An 18730-nucleotide genomic window follows, 5' to 3' on the forward strand; every position below is an offset into this window, starting at 1 on the left:
TTATTTGTGTATGTTAAGAACAGCTGTATATATACACTTGGAGTATATATGCAGTATATACACACTTGCAGCTTGCTGCAGTCCTGGTATAACGAATAATGTATCCATGACTAGTGGTATACAGGTGGCGTTTAGTCGATAGACGTTAAACCCATTTCAGCAGCGAGAATACACTGTGTTACTGTATTAGCTGTGAGTTGAACTTGTATCCTTCAAGTAGATCTAGAGAATCATAGTGTCCCACCACCATCACACGAGATAGTTCACTGTATCAATCCTTCAGGCAGACCTGGAGAATCATGGTACCCACCACCATCACACGAGATAGTTCACTGTATCAATCCTTCAGGCAGACCTGGAGAATCATGGTGCCCACCACCATCACACGAGATAGTTCACTGTATCAATCCTTCAGGCAGACCTGGAGAATCATGGTACCCACCAACATCACACGAGATAGTTCACTGTATCAATCCTTCAGGCAGACCTGGAGAATCATGGTACCCACCAACATCACACGAGATAGTTCACTGTATCAATCCTTCAGGCAGACCTGGAGAATCATGGTACCCACCACCATCACACAAGATAGTTCACTGTATCAATCCTTCAGGCAGACCTGGAGAATCATGGTACCCACCACCATCACACAAGATAGTTCACTGTATCAATCCTTCAGGCAGACCTGGAGAATCATGGTACCCACCACCATCACACGAGATAGTTCACTGTATCAATCCTGGAGAATCATGGTACCCACCACCATCACACGAGATAGTTCACTGTATCAATCCTGGAGAATCATGGTACCCACCACCATCACACAAGATAGTTCACTGTATCAATCCTTCAGGCAGACCTGGAGAATCATGGTACCCACCACCATCACACGAGATAGTTCACTGTATCAATCCTTCAGGCAGACCTGGAGAATCATGGTACCCACCACCATCACACGAGATAGTGTAGTGTTTCAGAATGACATCTATAGTACAGGACCAGGGCACACATTCAGCACTTCTGTAAGGGCACCAACTACATATAACCACTCTTACTATAACAACAATGCAAATATTACGTGGGATAGGGGAAGATATCTGAGGACAGGATTTGACACACACACACACACACACACACACACACACACACACACACACACACACACACACACACACACACACACACACACACACACACACTGGGTCTAAGAAACCCACAACGTCAAGCAGACCCTTGACAATCTTAATGAGAGGCTAAAGTACGTGTTTCCTCACCTTCCTTACTGTACCAGAATTGTGCTGGGAATTGTGTTGAGAACTGTGTGTGAAATTGTGTTAAGAATTCTGTGTGTGTGGAATTGTCCTGGGAATTGTTAGGAATTGTGTGTGGAACTGTATAAGAATTGTGTGTGGAACTGTGTTAAGAATTGTGTGTGTGGAACTGTACTGGGAAAATATACATACTATTTTAATCCTGATATCAAGGGAATGAATTGTTGCTATAGCGGGAACTTGATTCGAGGAACTGAAGCTACACTCCCCTTCCTTGGATCAAATCTTGTTTGATCGGTATGTGTGGAGAAATTATCCCCATCAAGGGGGGTGGAGTCAGCAAGGGGGTCGTGACCCCTCCCTCTTTCCCAGAGTACAGAGGAGAGGGAAGTAACACACTCGACTGAAGAAGGTTGCTGTGCAGACGAAACTTTTCGGAATAAAGATAGCTAAGTGTTGCACATGTGTTTTACCTATCAACTTGTAGGTATTGTATGCCATTATCATAATAATAATAATAATAATAATAATAATAATAATAATAATAATAATAATAATAATAATAATAATAATAATAATAATAATAATACCTTTATTTACTTCAAGTACATGTACAAGGTATGCTGACATCGTGCTGACATCAATGACATACTACTATATAGAAAGCCGCTTATTATGCAGAGCATTTCGGGCAAATTAGGTCAGTTTTGTCCCAGGATGCGACCCACACCAGTTGACTAACACCCAGATACCTATTTTACTGAAAGCGTTCAGGTTTTATTTCCCTTTTTCACTGTGGTATTGTTTTCATACCATTATATTCACCATCCTATATATAGTCATGAGGAGACACACCTTCCTCCTGTCAATTAGGACTCGGGAAAGAACTCGATCGTTTCTGTGGCTAGTGTCCTCACTAGAGTGTTGTTGTTGTCCCTTGTGTTCCAGATGGTGATCCCATCCTCGTTGACAGTAATCAGTGCAATGTAAGAAGTTATTTCTCGAGTACTTTCACTTGTTGTTAACGTTTGTAAGTGTAGTTTCTTTATAGCTGATACCTCGTGTCACTGTGTGCGACTCAGATTGAATATCAGCATTGTTGACCGTGTTCATTTCTTTTTCCCTGTGCTTGTAGTGAGAGATAGTAGATTCGTTCTCCCTTGCTCATATTGCGTGTTATAGCGTTATTTTTTTTTTTTCAACCGGGGAGAGTCATCCACCCCACCGAGTTTGTTCATTCCTCCAGTAAGAAAGAACCGATCCCTTGTGTTCTGGTGATTCGATTCCTGCTCCAGGAAGATCTTATTCTGACTGTGTAGCCACCAGCACCCAGTAGTGACTTTGTAATGAGCCAAGAATTACTGTATCGAACAGTCGAGTTGAGTACTCCTAGCAGAAGAGTTAGTAATTCCACAGTCACTAGTGAATGTAGCTGTATCTTTTGTAGATACTCATCAGATCTCCCTCAGTCAAGGCATGTGTTAGCCATTGCAGAGGAATTCGATCCTCCCAGAGATGATAACCATTCTGCATATGTAAACCTCACCCTCGCAGAATTGGGTTTAAATGTACATAGCCTGTATAACTACATGTCAAAGATGAATGAAACTGTCAACTGTGTGTTTTGTTATTAACTGATCAGTTTTTTCAGAATTTTTTTTTCGTGTTCACGTTCCCTCCGTATTCTGAGAATTTGACAGTAATGATCTGAGTGCGCACCAGATGCCTTTGCTGTTAATTTCAACTTGTATATATATATATTTATTTCCTCAGAATCCGTAGAGTGCATGAATACAGATCGATTGATCAATTCCATCCCATATTGTACCATGATTTGTTCTTATAGTTTGTAATGCATTACGTTAAAAACATATTACGTTAACACCCATTACGTAAAACTCATTTTGTTAACATCCAGTATGATACCATCCATTAGTTCTAAGTTATATATGAATTTGTTATTGTATAGAATCAGTGTTCAGCCTATAGCATAGTAGTGTATGTCGTGACGACATACGTAACATGACCGAGCTGTCAGCATAGTTGCTGATCCCCTTATGTGTTGTATAGCATATCATAGTACCATTCATGTGTTTATATAGAAGATCCCTTAGGCCTGTGACTGTATGACGTCACGGGATGCAGCGTGCGAGTGAGAAAACCTGCCTCCCTCTCAGTCGACGCATAGGCATAGAAGGCAGAACACGGCAGGCTGGGCTCCCTCCATCTCCTATTACCACAGTTTGACAATATATAGTGTTACCATCCAACAAGGTGTCTACCTTCAACCCTCTTATCTCCTTACCGAACCCCACACGACACTGTCAATTAGGGAAAGAACTCGATCGATTGTTTGCCCAAGAGAACCTATATTTTAAGACATTCTGGAGGAGATAACGATAAGACTTCAGCCTAATGACATAGCTAATAGGATCAATTAAGTTAAGAACACCTCTGAGTTGAGACAAGATTAAAGACCACAATGGAAATAAGACAGAGAGTCTTAGGTTATCCCGGGTCGCTAATCCTATCTCTCTGTCTGTCTGTCTGTCTGTCTGTCTGTCTCTCTCTCTCTCTCTCTCTCTCTCTCTCTCTCTCTCTCTCTCTCTCTCTCTCTCTCTCTCTCTCTTCTTTGAGAAAAGGGTAGCCAAATTTCGCATTGACATCGCTAGATGCTTCGTTCAAACTTCAGGGATCCACAAACTCTTCAGTTCAACAACCCCTTAATGAAGCTTCAGAGTGTTCAATGATCCCTTTATGAAGCTTCAGAGTGTTCAATGATCCCTTTATGAAGCTTCAGAGTGTTCAATGATCCCTTTATGAATCTTCAGAGTGTTCAATGATCCCTTAATGAAGCTTCAGAGTGTTCAATGATTCCTTAATGAAGCTTCAGAGTGTTTAATGATCCCTTAATGAAGCTTCAGAGTGTTCAATGATCCCCAAAAATTCATTATATAAAGGGAATTTAATCAGTAATATTTTAACTAATAGTTCTATGAATAACAATAATAATAATAATAATAATAATAATAATAATAATAATAAGAAGAAGAAGAAGAAGAAGAAGAAGAAGAAGAAGAAGAAGAAGAAGAAGAAGAAGAAGAAGAAGAAGAAGAAGAACATAAGAACATAAGAACGAAGGAACACTGCAGAAGGCCTACTGGCCCATGCGAGGCAGGTCCAAGTCCCTACCGGCTTAAGCCAATGCACCCAACCTAGTCAGGTCAGGTCACATTGACTTAAGGGAGGAACACGGCAACCGACCTGTTAGCACAAGCTATCAGGTCCAACTCACACCCACCCACATCTACTCATGTATTTATCCAACCTATTTTTAAAGCTACACAACGTTCTGGCCTCTATAACTGTACTTGGGAGTTTGTTCCACTCATCCACAACTCTATTACCAAACCAGTACTTTCCTATATCCCTCCTGAATCTGAATTTTTCCAACTTAAAACCATTGCTGCGAGTCCTGTCTAGGCTAGATATTTTCAGCACACTATTTACATCCCCTTTATTTATTCCTGTCTTCCACTTATAAACCTCAATCATATCCCCCCTAATTCTACGTCTTTCTAGAGAGTGCAGTTTCAGGGCCCTTAGTCTATCCTCATAGGGAAGGTTTCTGATACATGGGATCATCTTTGTCATCCTCCTTTGTACATTTTCCAGAGAATTTATATCCATTCTGTAATACGGTGACCAAAACTGTGCAGCATAATCTAAATGAGGCCTAACCAAGGATGTATAGAGTTGAAGAACAACCTGAGGACTCCTATTATTTATGCTTCTTGATATGAAGCCAAGGATTCTATTAGCTTTATTGCGAACACTTATGCACTGTTGTCTTGGTTTCAGATTACTGCTAACCAGAACTCCTAAATCTTTTTCGCAATCCGTAATATTAAGATCTACATTATTTAGTTTATATGTGGCATGGTTATTGTCCTGTCCAACATTTAGAACTTTGCATTTGTCTATATTAAACTGCATCTGCCACTTCTCCGACCACTGCATCAGTCTATTCAAATCTTCCTGGAGTGCTCGAATGTCCTCGTCAGAATGAATTCGACGGCCTATTTTGGTGTCATCGGCAAACTTGCCGATGTCGCTCTTTATGCCCTCATCTCTGTCGTTTATGTAGATTGTGAACAGCAGGGGGCCCAACACTGACCCCTGTGGAACACCGCTCGTGACGCTTCCCCACTCTGATTTCTCCCCATTTATGCAAACTCTCTGCTGCCTATTTGTCAACCATGCCTCTATCCAGGAAAAAATTTCTCCTCCTATTCCATGTGCTTTAATTTTCCTCAATAGTCTCTGATGTGGGACCCTGTCAAAAGCCTTACTGAAGTCCATATACACAATATCATATTCATTACCATGATCTACCTCCTCAAATACCTTAGTGAAAAAAGTTAATAAATTCGTAAGGCAGGAACGCCCCTTTGTAAAACCATGCTGAGATTCGTTGATTAATTTATGCTTTTCAAGGTGGCTACGAACTGCCTCGGCAATTATTGATTCCATAAATTTTCCCACTATGGAGGTTAGGCTTATTGGTCTATAGTTCGAAGCTAAGGACCTGTCACCTGTTTTGAAAATAGGTATCACATTTGCCATTTTCCACTTATCTGGCACCATGCCAGTTTGTAGTGATATGTTGAAAAGATTAGCCAAAGGTGTGCTAAGCTCCTCTTTACATTCCTTTAGAACCCTTGCATACAGTTCATCAGGGCCTGGGGATTTGTTAGGTTTTAATTTATCTATTTGCCTAAGGACCATGTCACTTGTGACCCTAATAGTGCACAGTTTATTATCGTCCTGTTCTACATAATTTATCATTACTGGAATATCGCTGGTATCCTCCTGTGTAAAAACTGAGAGGAAGTATGTGTTAAAAATTCTACACATTTCCTTATCACTGTCAGTGAGCTGACCCGAGGAACTTTTGAGTGGGCCTATCTTGTCCCTGATCTTACTTCTGTATACCTGAAAGAATCCTTTTGGGTTAGTCTTCGATTCTCTTGCAACTTTAACCTCATAATCTCTATTTGCTTTTCTAATTCCCTTTTTTATTTCTCTCTTTAACTGAATATATCGATTTCTTAATTGCCCCTCTCCTCTTTTGATTTGCCTATATATGCCTCTCTTTTGACCAATCAGATATTTTAATCTATTGTTCATCCATTTAGGATCATTTTTGTTTGATCTGATTTCCCTATTTGGAACATAATTTGACTGAGCAGCTAGAACTATGCCCTGGAAAGCATCATATCGGCAACCATCACCACCTACCTGACCCCTAGTCAGGTCATTCCAGTTCAGCCCACCTAAGTAATTTTTCAGTCCTATGAAATCAGCCAAGCGAAAGTCAGGGACGGAGACTTGATTGCCATTATTAGGGGAATTCCATGATATGTTAAAACTGAGTGATTTGTGATCACTCTCCCCAAGCTCATCATTAACCTCAAGATTATTAATTAGTGTTTCCCTACTGGCAAGAACCAAGTCAAGGAGGTTATTTCCCCTAGTTGGCTCTGTCACAAACTGTTTTAAAAAACAATCCTGGATCGTATCAAGAAAGTCACCCGACTCTAAATTTCCTGTCAAATTGCTCCAGTCAATCTGTCTATAGTTGAAATCTCCCATTAGCACAACATTTTCGTATGTAGATGCCTTACGAATTTCGTCCCATAGAAGTTTACTGCACTCCCTATCAAGATTTGGGGCCCTGTAAATCACACCCAAAATTAGTTTTTCTCGGCCCTCGAGAAGCTGTAACCAAACAGATTCAGTGGCTGACGCTTCTAATTTAATATCTTGTCTAACACAACAATTTAAATTGTCTCTGACATACATCGCTACTCCACCACCTTTCCTGTTGACCCTGTCAGTGTGGAATAATTTATAGCCTTGTATGTGACATTCAGAGGGCATCTCTCTATCTTTCAGATTGAGCCAGGTCTCTGTTATAGCAATAATATCTATGTTTCCTGCACTTGCAATTAATCTTAGCTCATCTATCTTATTTCTAACACTCCTGCTATTAGTATAGTAAACCTTAAGGGAGCTAGTCCCTTGCTGCCCTCTGCTGTCCCCCTTTGTTTGCTGACCTGTTCTATTGTCTTTATTTATAACTTCATGCTGAATGCCTTTTATACATTTACTGTTTCCAACCCTAGTGTTGCAACCTGCTTGTTTCCCACACACACCCATACCTCTATCTTCCATCAGTTTAAAATCATAGGCATTTCACCAATGGCCTTCTCAATCGAGTCTGCAAGTGCTACCACCCCTGCCCCAGAGAGATGAACCCCATCCCTTGCATACATATCATGTTTGCCATAAAAGTTGTTCCAGTTGTCAATGAATGGGATTGCAAGTTCCTTGCAGTATCTGTCTAGCCAGCAATTTACACCAATTGCCCTAGACAACCATTCATTTCCTACTCCCCTTCTAGGCAAGATGCTACATATGATTGGGATCCCTCCCTTAGACTTAATGAAATCTATAGCTGACCTGTACTTATCTAGCAGCTCTTCTCTCCTACCCTTCCCAATATCATTTCCACCAGCACTGAGACAGATAATGGGCTTGTTCCCATTACCTGACATGATATTATCCAGTCTGTTGACAATGTCCCCAACACCAGCTCCAGGGAAGCACACTCTATCTCTCATCTTCTTATTCCTATTACAAAAAGCACGGTCAACATATCTTACCTGAGAGTCACCAACCACAAGAATGCGCTTACCTTCATTAGCAGGGGCAGTAGTACCCTTACCTTCACTGGCCACTGAAGTACATTCATCCTGGAGAACAGAGAAGCGATTTCCTACCTTCAGATCTGCACTCTTAACTTTCCTTACTCTGATGCGCCTCCCATTACTGTGAACAACTCGCCACTTGTAGCAGGTGCTGAACAATATAAGATTTAACATACATTTTTTTACTGAAGCTGCTGATACCATTAATGGTCAGGATGCATCTGATGGGCGGCATCAAGGACACTTATATCTGGTTGCTGATTGGTGAGTTTAGTCGTAAGTTGAATATCACATATACATGACACAAAGCACGTCCCCAGATATTTATTGACCCCCTTCCTCTTCCTTTTGACCCCCAGCCATTTATCGACCCCTTCGGTAGTCCTATCGACTCTTGGGGGTCGACATTGGCCACTCTGGGGAACCCTGGTCTAGTGTCTAGTATCTCTAGACACTAGACCAGGGTTCTATACACTAGAGCAAGGTTTTAGACACTGGAGCAGGGTTCTAGACATTAGAACAGAGTTCTAGACACTAGAGCAGGGTTCTAGACACTGGAGCAGGGTTCTAGACATTAGAACAGAGTTCTAGACACTAGAGCAGGGTTCTAGACACTGGAGCAGGGTTCTAGACACTGTAACAGGGTTCTAGACACTGGAGTAGGGTTCTAGACACTGGAGCAGGGTTCTAGACACTGGAGCAGGGTTCTAGACACTGTAACAGGGTTCTAGACACTGGAGTAGGGTTCTAGACACTGGAGTAGGGTTCTAGACACTTGAGCAGGGTTCTAGACACTGGAGCAGGGTTCTAGACACTAGAACAGAGTTCTAGACACTTGAGCAGGGTTCTAGACACTGGAGCAGGGTTCTAGACACTGTAACAGGGTTCTAGACACTGGAGTAGGGTTCTAGACACTGGAGCAGGGTTCTAGACACTGTAACAGGGTTCTAGACACTGGAGTAGGGTTCTAGACACTGGAGTAGGGTTCTAGACACTGGAGTAGGGTTCTAGACACTGGAGCAGGGTTCTAGACACTGGAGTAGGGCTCTAGACACTGGAGCAGGGTTCTAGACACTGGAGCAGGGTTCTAGACACTAGAGCAGGGTTCTAGACACTGGAGCAGGGTTCTACACACTATAGCAGGGTTCTACACACTAGAGCAGGGTTCTAGACACTAGAGCATGGTTCTAGACACTAGAGCAGGGTTCTAGATACTAGAGCAGGGTTCTAGATGCTAGAGCAGGGTTCTAGACACTAGATCAGGGTTCTACACACTAGAGCAAGGTTCTAGACACTGGAGCAGGGCTCTACACACTAGAGCAGGGTTCTAGACACTAGAGCAGGGTTCTAGATACTAGAGCAGGGTTCTAGATACTAGAGCAGGGTTCTAGACGCTAGAGCAGGGTTCTAGACACTAGAGCAGGGTTCTACACACTAGAGCAGGGTTCTACACACTAGAGCAAGGTTCTAGACACTAGAGCAGGGTTCTAGGCACTAGAGCAGGGTTCTAGATACTAGAGCAGGGTTCTAGATACTAGCGTCAGCATCTCACGCCCAAGGTGTGAAACGCCCAGGGCAGCGTTACTTGCAGAGAAGGTATTACCGGAGTAAGTCCACGCTGCTGCGTTGTAACGCAGAAATCCGTGGAAATAGCTCTGAACTCGTTGTTGCGACTCCTGTCTTGGTTAGATATTTTCAGCACGTTATTTATATCCCCTTTATTTATTCCAGTGTTCCATTTATACTATTCAATCATACCTTACCCTTAATTCTACGCCTTTCCAGAGAGTGCAGATTCAGTGTCCTCAGTCTATCCTCGTAGGGAAGATTTCTGTTGTAGTGGCCAGGCTTAGGTTAGGTTAACATAAGAACATAAGAAGAACATAAGAACGAAGGAACACTGCAGAAGGCCTACTGGCCCATGCGAGGCAGGTCCAAGTCTCCTACCGGCTTAAGCCAATGCACCCAACCTAGTCAGGTCAGGTCACATCGACTTAAGGGAGGAACACGGCAACCGACCTGGTAGCACAAGCTATCAGGTCTAACTCACACCCACCCACATCCACTCATGTATTTATCCAACCTATTTTTAAAGCTACACAACGTTCTGGCCTCTATAACTGTACTCGGGAGTTTGTTCCACTCATCCACAACTCTATTACCAAACCAGTGCTTTCCTATATCCTTCCTGAATCTGAATTTTTCCAACTTAAAACCATTGCTGCGAGTCCTGTCTAGGCTAGATATTTTCAGCACACTATTTACATCCCCTTTATTTATTCCTGTCTTCCATTTATACACCTCAATCATATCCCCCCTAATTCTACGTCTTTCTAGACAGTGCAGATTCAGGGCCCTTAGTCTATCCTCATAGGGAAGGTTTCTGATACATGGGATCATCTTTGTCATCCTCCTTTGTACATTTTCCAGAGAATTTATATCCATTCTGTAATACGGTGACCAAAACTGTGCAGCATAATCTAAATGAGGCCTAACCAAGGATGTATAGAGTTGAAGAACAACCTGAGGACTCCTATTATTTATGCTTCTTGATATGAAGCCAAGGATTCTATTAGCTTTATTGCGAACACTTATGCACTGTTGTCTTGGTTTCAGATTACTGCTAACCAGAACTCCTAAATCTTTTTCGCAATCCGTAATATTAAGATCTACATTATTTAGTTTATATGTGGCATGGTTATTGTCCTGTCCAACATTTAGAACTTTGCATTTGTCTATATTAAACTGCATCTGCCACTTCTCCGACCACTGCATCAGTCTATTCAAATCTTCCTGGAGTGCTCGAATGTCCTCGTCAGAATGAATTCGACGGCCTATTTTGGTGTCATCGGCAAACTTGCCGATGTCGCTCTTTATGCCCTCATCTATGTCGTTTATGTAGATTGTGAACAGCAGGGGGCCCAACACTGACCCCTGTGGAACACCGCTCGTGACGCTTCCCCACTCTGATTTCTCCCCATTTATGCAAACTCTCTGCTGCCTATTTGTCAACCATGCCTCTATCCAGGAAAAAATTTCTCCTCCTATTCCATGTGCTTTAATTTTCCTCAATAGTCTCTGATGTGGGACCCTGTCAAAAGCCTTACTGAAGTCCATATACACAATATCATATTCATTACCATGATCTACCTCCTCAAATACCTTAGTGAAAAAAGTTAATAAATTCGTAAGGCAGGAACGCCCCTTTGTAAAACCATGCTGAGATTCGTTGATTAATTTATGCTTTTCAAGATGGCTACGAACTGCCTCGGCAATTATTGATTCCATAAATTTTCCCACTATGGAGGTTAGGCTTATTGGTCTATAGTTCGAAGCTAAGGACCTGTCACCTGTTTTGAAAATAGGTATCACATTTGCCATTTTCCACTTATCTGGCACCATGCCAGTTTGTAGTGATATGTTGAAAAGATTAGCCAAAGGTGTGCTAAGCTCCTCTTTACATTCCTTTAGAACCCTTGCATACAGTTCATCAGGGCCTGGGGATTTGTTAGGTTTTAATTTATCTATTTGCCTAAGGACCATGTCACTTGTGACCCTAATAGTGCACAGTTTATTATCGTCCTGTTCTACATAATTTATCATTACTGGAATATCGCTGGTATCCTCCTGTGTAAAAACTGAGAGGAAGTATGTGTTAAAAATTCTACACATTTCCTTATCACTGTCAGTGAGCTGACCCGAGGAACTTTTGAGTGGGCCTATCTTGTCCCTGATCTTACTTCTGTATACCTGAAAGAATCCTTTTGGGTTAGTCTTCGATTCTTTTGCAACTTTAACCTCATAATCTCTTTTTGCTTTTCTAATTCCCTTTTTTATTTCTCTCTTTCAAGATTAGGTTAGGTCAGGTTAGGTTAGGTTAGGCTAGGTTAGGTTAGGTTAGGCTAGGTTAGGTTAGGTTAGGTTAGGCTAGGTTAGGTTAGGTTAGGTTAGGCTAGGTTAGGTTAGGTTAGGTTAGGCTAGGTTAGGTTAGGTTAGGTTAGGTTAGGTCAGGTCAGGTCAGGTTAGGTTAGGTTAGGTTTCAAGATTAGGGTTCAAGATTAGGTTAGGTTAGGTTAGGATAGGTTAGGTTAGGTCAGGTTAGGTTAGGTTAGGTTGGATTTGGTTAGGGTTCAAGGTTAGGTTACAAGTACTTCTGGCAGTTTGGCAGACACACAGATGACGATCAAACCAAAAACATCGCATTTGATTCCTCTAGAAGTCCACTGATGAAAGGTATTTTATGGTTGCTGGATGGCTCAAGTCCCGATATATTAGCAAATATAAGCCAGTGTGCGCTCACTATGTATTTTATTGTCCACTTATTGAGGAATATAGAGCTAGACAGTATAATAACATATGTGATATGCCAAGATATCTTTTTAATGAAATAAGATACCAGATATATTAAGCAAATTTCTTAAATTTACTTGTAATAGATAAGTGAACTGTAGATATAAATCCAGATGTGCTCCTGTTAACCCTGTTGGGGCCTAGTTCCTAGGCCTATTGTGTATCCATATGCTATTGTGCTACCCTCCGCAGGATAGATATGGTGTGTACAGTAAACTAACCACTACCATCCACAGGATAGATATGGTGTGCACAGTAAACTAGCCACTACCATCCACAGGATAGATATGGTGTGCACAATAAACTAGCCACTACCATCCACAGGATAGATATGGTGTGTACAATAAACTAGCCACTACCATCCACAGGATAGATATGGTGAGTACAATAAACTAGCCACTACCATCCACAGGATAGATATGGTGTGTACAATAAACTAGCCACTACCATCCACAGGATAGATAAGGTGTGCACAGTAAACTAGCCACTACCATCCACAGGATAGATATAGTGTGCACAATAAACTAGCCACTACCATCCACAGGATAGATATGGTGTGAACAGTAAACTAGCCACTACCATCTACAGGATAGATAGTGTGCACAATAAACTAGCCACTACCATCCACAGGATAGATATAGTGTGCACAGTAAACTAGCCACTGCCATCCACTGGATAGATACAGTGTGCACAGTAAACTAGCCACTACCATCCATAGGATAGATATAGTGTGCACAGTAAACTAGCCACTACCATCCATAGGATAGATATAGTGTGCACAGTAAACTAGCCACTGCCATCCACTGGATAGATACAGTGTGCACAGTATACTAACCACTACCATCCATAGGATAGATACAGTGTGCACAGTAAACTAGCCACTATCATCCATAGGATAGATATAGTGTGCACAGTAAACTAGCCACTACCATCCATAGGATAGATACAGTGTGCACAGTAAACTAGCCACTACCATCCATAGGATAGATATAGTGTGCACAGTAAACTAGCCACTACCATCCATAGGATAGATATAGTGTGCACAGTAAACTAGCCACTACCATCCATAGGATAGATATAGTGTGCACAGTAAACTAGCCACTGCCATCCACAGGATAGATATAGTGTGCACAGTAAACTAGCCACTACCATCCATAGGATAGATATAGTGTGCAGATATAGTGTGCACAGTAAACTAGCCACTGCCATCCACAGGATAGATATAGTGTGCACAGTAAACTAGCCACTTCGGTGGCAAAATTTTCTCTGATAACGCGGGAACAACATCCCACACTGGATGTTGTCAACAGGGACTCTGCGTTAGGCTGTTAATGGACCAAGTTGGACCAAAACATCGTGATATGTGGAAAAAGACACTTATGTACAGTTCAGGACATTTATTAAAGGAAACGTTTCGCCACGAGTGGCTTCACTCGTGGCGAAACGTTTCCTTTAATAAATGTCCTGAACTGTACATAAGTGTCTTATTCCACATCTTGTCGGTATCACCATACCATTTCCACATCGTGATGTTTCGCTCTTCTGTGTACGTGGGTCATTTGTGTATTCTTCCAGTCACTCTATTCTGCCTTGTTTTTTTTGTTTTTTATCTCTCATTTCCTCGGATCAAATTTAATTACCTCCCATTCTCCAGGCGGTGTGTGGCCCCTGCAGTTTTAGCGCTCACCCGTGAATGTAATATTAACTGAGATTACAATAACAAGTAGATAGTGAGACACGAGTTGATAGTGAGACACAAGTAGATAGTGAGACACAAGTAGATAGTGAGACACAAGTAGATAGTGAGACACAAGTAGATAGTGAGACACAAGTAGATAGTGAGACACAAGTAGATAGTGAGACACAAGTAGATAGTGAGACACAAGTAGATAGTGAGACAGTGAGACACAAGTAGATAGTGAGACACAAGTAGATAGTGAGACACAAGTAGATAGTGAGACACAAGTAGATAGTGAGACACAAGTAGATAGTGAGACACAAGTAGATAGTGAGACACAAGTAGATAGTGAGACACAAGTAGATAGTGAGACACAAGTAGATAGTGAGACACAAGTAGATAGTGAGACACAAGTAGATAGTGAGACACAAGTAGACAGTGAGACACAAGTAGATAGTGAGACACAAGTAGATAGTGAGACACAAGTAGATAGTGAGACACAAGTAGATAGTGAGACACAAGTAGATAGTGAGACACAAGTAGATAGTGAGACACAAGTAGACAGTGAGACACAAGTAGATAGTGAGACACAAGTAGATAGTGAGACACAAGTAGATAGTGAGACACAAGTAGATAGTGAGACACAAGTAGATAGTGAGACACAAGTAGATAGTGAGACACAAGTAGATAGTGAGACACAAGTAGATAGTGAGACACAAGTAGACAGTGAGACACAAGTAGATAGTGAGACACAAGTAGATAGTGAGACACAAGTAGATAGTGAGACACAAGTAGATAGTGAGACACAAGTAGACAGTGAGACACAAGTAGATAGTGAGACACAAGTAGATAGTGAGACACAAGTAGACAGTGAGACACAAGTAGATAGTGAGACACAAGTAGATAGTGAGACACAAGTAGACAGTGAGACACAAGTAGATAGTGAGACACAAGTAGATAGTGAGACACAAGTAGATAGTGAGACACAAGTAGATAGTGAGACACAAGTAGATAGTGAGACACAAGTAGATAGTGAGACACAAGTAGATAGTGAGACACAAGTAGATAGTGAGACACAAGTAGATAGTGAGACACAAGTAGATAAGTGAGAAATATGTCTTATTATAATATTAATTAATAATAATATGCATCTGCGGTATGGGAGGCAACCAGATTTGATCCATGGAAAGGGAGGGTAGCTCAGTTTCCCTGGATCGAGAGAGCTTTATCTGCATCCGGACACCTACCTCTCTTCTGAGGGGTTCCTATTTACCTGCATCCAGATACCTACTCCCCTTGAGGGGTTCCTAATTAACAGAATTTTGGTCTTACCTGACGACTGGAGAGGTTCTCTGATTGGCACCTAACGATCTTCAGGAGAAACTACTCAGGTGCTGGTGTTACCACTCAGATGCTGAAGTTACCACTCAGGTACTGGAGTTCCCACTCAGGTACAGGAGTTACCACGCAGATGCTGGAGTTACCATTCAGGTGCTAGAGTTCCCACTCAGGTGCCCGAACTATTGACCAGGTACCCTAATCACCCAACAAGAACTTTGAACTTATGCAGTTCTCAAAGTTCTTGAGCAAAGGAGAATAACTAATGATCTTCATATCGTCTTTCAAGTTAGGATACTTAGCAGTGTGAGTGTTGTAAGTCGGAGATCAGACTATCAGGCTGAGCTGGCCTGTGGGAGGCTAGTTTCTGAAGGCAGCACGTGGTGGCAGGCCAGGGATGGCAGCACGTGGTGGCAGGCCTGGGATGGCAGCACGTGGTGGCAGGCCAGGGATGACAGCACGTGGTGGCAGGCCAGGGATGGCAGGCTGCAAGCTCACCACTCGCCTGGCTCGCGTAAGCAACACTGATTTCTCTCCCTCGAGACTTATCAACTCCACGCCTTGCCTCGGCGCGCACACGCCTCCACGCCCTTGTTTACGCACACGCCCGAACCCGCAACCACGCCCGCGTCCACAACCACGCCCGCGACAGCAACTCGTCAGAAAGCGTCAACAATACTGACCTACTCGAGTAGTAGTAGTAGTAGTAGTAGTAGTAGCAGCAGCAGCAGCAGCAGTAGTAGTAGTAGCAGTAGTAGTAGTAGTAGTAGTAGTAGTAGTAGTAGTAGTAGTAGTTATCAGCCAGTGATAACATCCAGCTCGTAGGCTGGATGTTAACAGTGGCTGGATGTTATCGGTGGCTGGATGTTATCGGTGGCTGGATGTTATCGGTGACTGGATGTTATCGTAGGCTGGATGTTATCGGTGGCTGGATGTTATCAGTGGCTGGATGTTATCGTAGGCTGGATGTTATCGGTGGCTGGATGTTATCGGTGGCTGGATGTTATCATAGGCTGGATGTTATCGGTGGCTGGATGTTATAAGAACATAAGAAAGAAGGAACACTACAGCAGGCCTACTGGCCCATGCGAGGCAGGTCCAAGTCTCCTACCGGCTTAAGCCAATGCCCCAACCTAGTCAGGGAAGGTCCCATTCACTTAAGGAAGGAACACGACAACTGACCTAGTAGCACAAGCTGGTCAGGTCCAACTCACACCCACCCACACCCACTCATGTATTTATCTAACCTATTTTTAAAACTACACAACGTTTTAGCTTCAATAACTGTACTTGGGAGTTTGTTCCACTCATCCACAACTCTATTACCAATACACAAATAACCCGCACATAAAAGACAGAAGCTTACGACGACGTTTCGGTCCGACTTGGACCATTGACTTTGTCAATGGTCCAAGTCGGACCGAAACGTCGTCGTAAGCTTCTGTCTTTTATGTGCGGGTTATTTGTGTATCGTTCCAGTCACGGTATTGTGCCTTTTTGTTATTTACTCTATTACCAAACCAGTGCTTTCCTGTATCCTTCCTGAATCTGAATTTTTCCAAACTTAAAATCATTGCTGCGAGTCCTGTCTAGGCTAGATATTTTCAGCACGTTATTTACATCCCCTTTATTTATTCCTGTCTTCCATTTATACACCTCAATCATATCCCCCCTAATTCTACGCCTTTCTAGAGAGTGCAGATTCAGGGGCCTCAGTCTATCCTCATAGTCATAGGGAAGATTTCTGATACATGGGATCAACTTTGTCATCCTCCTTTGTACATTTTCCAGAGCATTTATATCCATTCTATAATACGGTGACCAAAACTGTGTAGCATAATCTAAATGAGGTCTAACCAAGGATATATAGAGTTGAAGAACAACCTGAGGACTCCTATTATTTATGCTTCTTGATATGAAGCCAAGGATTCTATTAGCTTTATTGCGGACACTTATGCACTGTTGTCTTGGTTTCAGATTACTGCTAACCAGAACTCCTAAATCTTTTTCGCAATCCGTAATATTAAGATCTACATTATTTAGTTTATATGTGGCATGGTTATTTTCCTGTCCAACATTTAGAACTTTGCATTTGTCTATATTAAACTGCCTCTGCCACTTCTCCGACCACTGCATCAGTCTATTAAAATCTTCCTGGAGTGCTCTAACGTCCTCGTCAGAATGAGTTCGACGGCCTATTTTGGTGTCATCGGCAAACTTGCTGATGTCGCTCTTTATGCCCTCATCTATGTCGTTTATGTAGATTGTGAACAACAGGGGGCCCAACACTGACCCCTGTGGAACACCGCTCGTGACGCTTCCCCACTCTGATTTCTCCCCATTTATGCAAACTCTCTGCTGCCTATTTGTCAACCATGCCTCTATCCAGGAAAAAATTTCTCCTCTTCCATGTGCCTTAATTTTCCTCAATAGTCTCTGATGTGGGACCCTGTCAAAAGCTTTACTGAAGTCCATATACACAATATCATATTCATTACCATGATCTACCTCCTCAAATACCTTAGTGAAAAAAGTTAATAAATTCGTAAGGCAGGAACGCCCCTTTGTAAAACCATGCTGAGATTCGTTGATTAATTTATGCTTTTCAAGGTGGCTACGAACTGCCTCGGCAATTATTGACTCCATAAATTTTCCCACTATGGAGGTTAGGCTTAATGGTCTATAGTTTGAAGCTAAGGACCTGTCACCTGCTTTGAAAATAGGTATCACATTTGCCATTTTCCACTTATCTGGCACCATGCCAGTCTGTAGTGATATGTTAAAAAGATTAGCCAAAGGTGTGCTAAGCTCCTCTTTACATTCCTTTAGAACCCTTGCATACAGTTCATCAGGGCCTGGGGATTTGTTAGGTTTTAATTTATCTATTTGCCTAAGGACCATGTCACTTGTGACCCTAATCGTGCACAGTTTATTATCGTCCTGTTCTACATAATTTATCATTACTGGAATATCGCTGGTATCCTCCTGTGTAAAAACTGAGAGGAAGTATGTGTTAAAAATTCTACACATTTCCTTATCACTGTCAGTGAGCTGACCCGAGGAACTTTGAGTGGGCCTATCTTGTCCCTGATCTTACTTCTGTATACCTGAAAGAATCCTTTTGGGTTAGTCTTCGATTCTCTTGCAACTTTAACCTCATAATCTCTTTTTGCTTTTCTTATTCCCTTTTTTATTTCTCTCTTTAACTGAATATATTGATTTCTTAATTGCACCTCTCCTTGTTATCGGTGGCTGGATGTTATCGTAGGCTGGATGTTATCGTAGGCTGGATGTTATCGTAGGCTGGATGTTACCGTAAT

The 18730-nt window shown here is 42.1% G+C and overlaps 1 protein-coding gene across 5 annotated transcripts in view; it reads right to left on the reverse strand.

Annotated features, from left to right (window-relative positions):
- Positions 1-15923, reverse strand: part of LOC128696966 (gamma-aminobutyric acid receptor alpha-like) — a 94153-nt gene extending 78230 nt beyond the window's left edge. For all 5 annotated transcript variants that reach the window (XM_070095106.1, XM_070095109.1, XM_070095105.1 and 2 more), the window contains exon 1: positions 15405-15923. The gene's annotated coding sequence lies outside the window, so the exon portion shown is untranslated. The remainder of the gene's footprint in view (positions 1-15404) is intronic.
- Positions 15924-18730: the final 2807 nt, after the last annotated feature.

The sequence above is a fragment of the Cherax quadricarinatus genome, chromosome 49, assembly GCF_038502225.1.
Source record: "Cherax quadricarinatus isolate ZL_2023a chromosome 49, ASM3850222v1, whole genome shotgun sequence".
Taxonomy (NCBI): Eukaryota; Metazoa; Arthropoda; class Malacostraca; order Decapoda; family Parastacidae; genus Cherax; species Cherax quadricarinatus.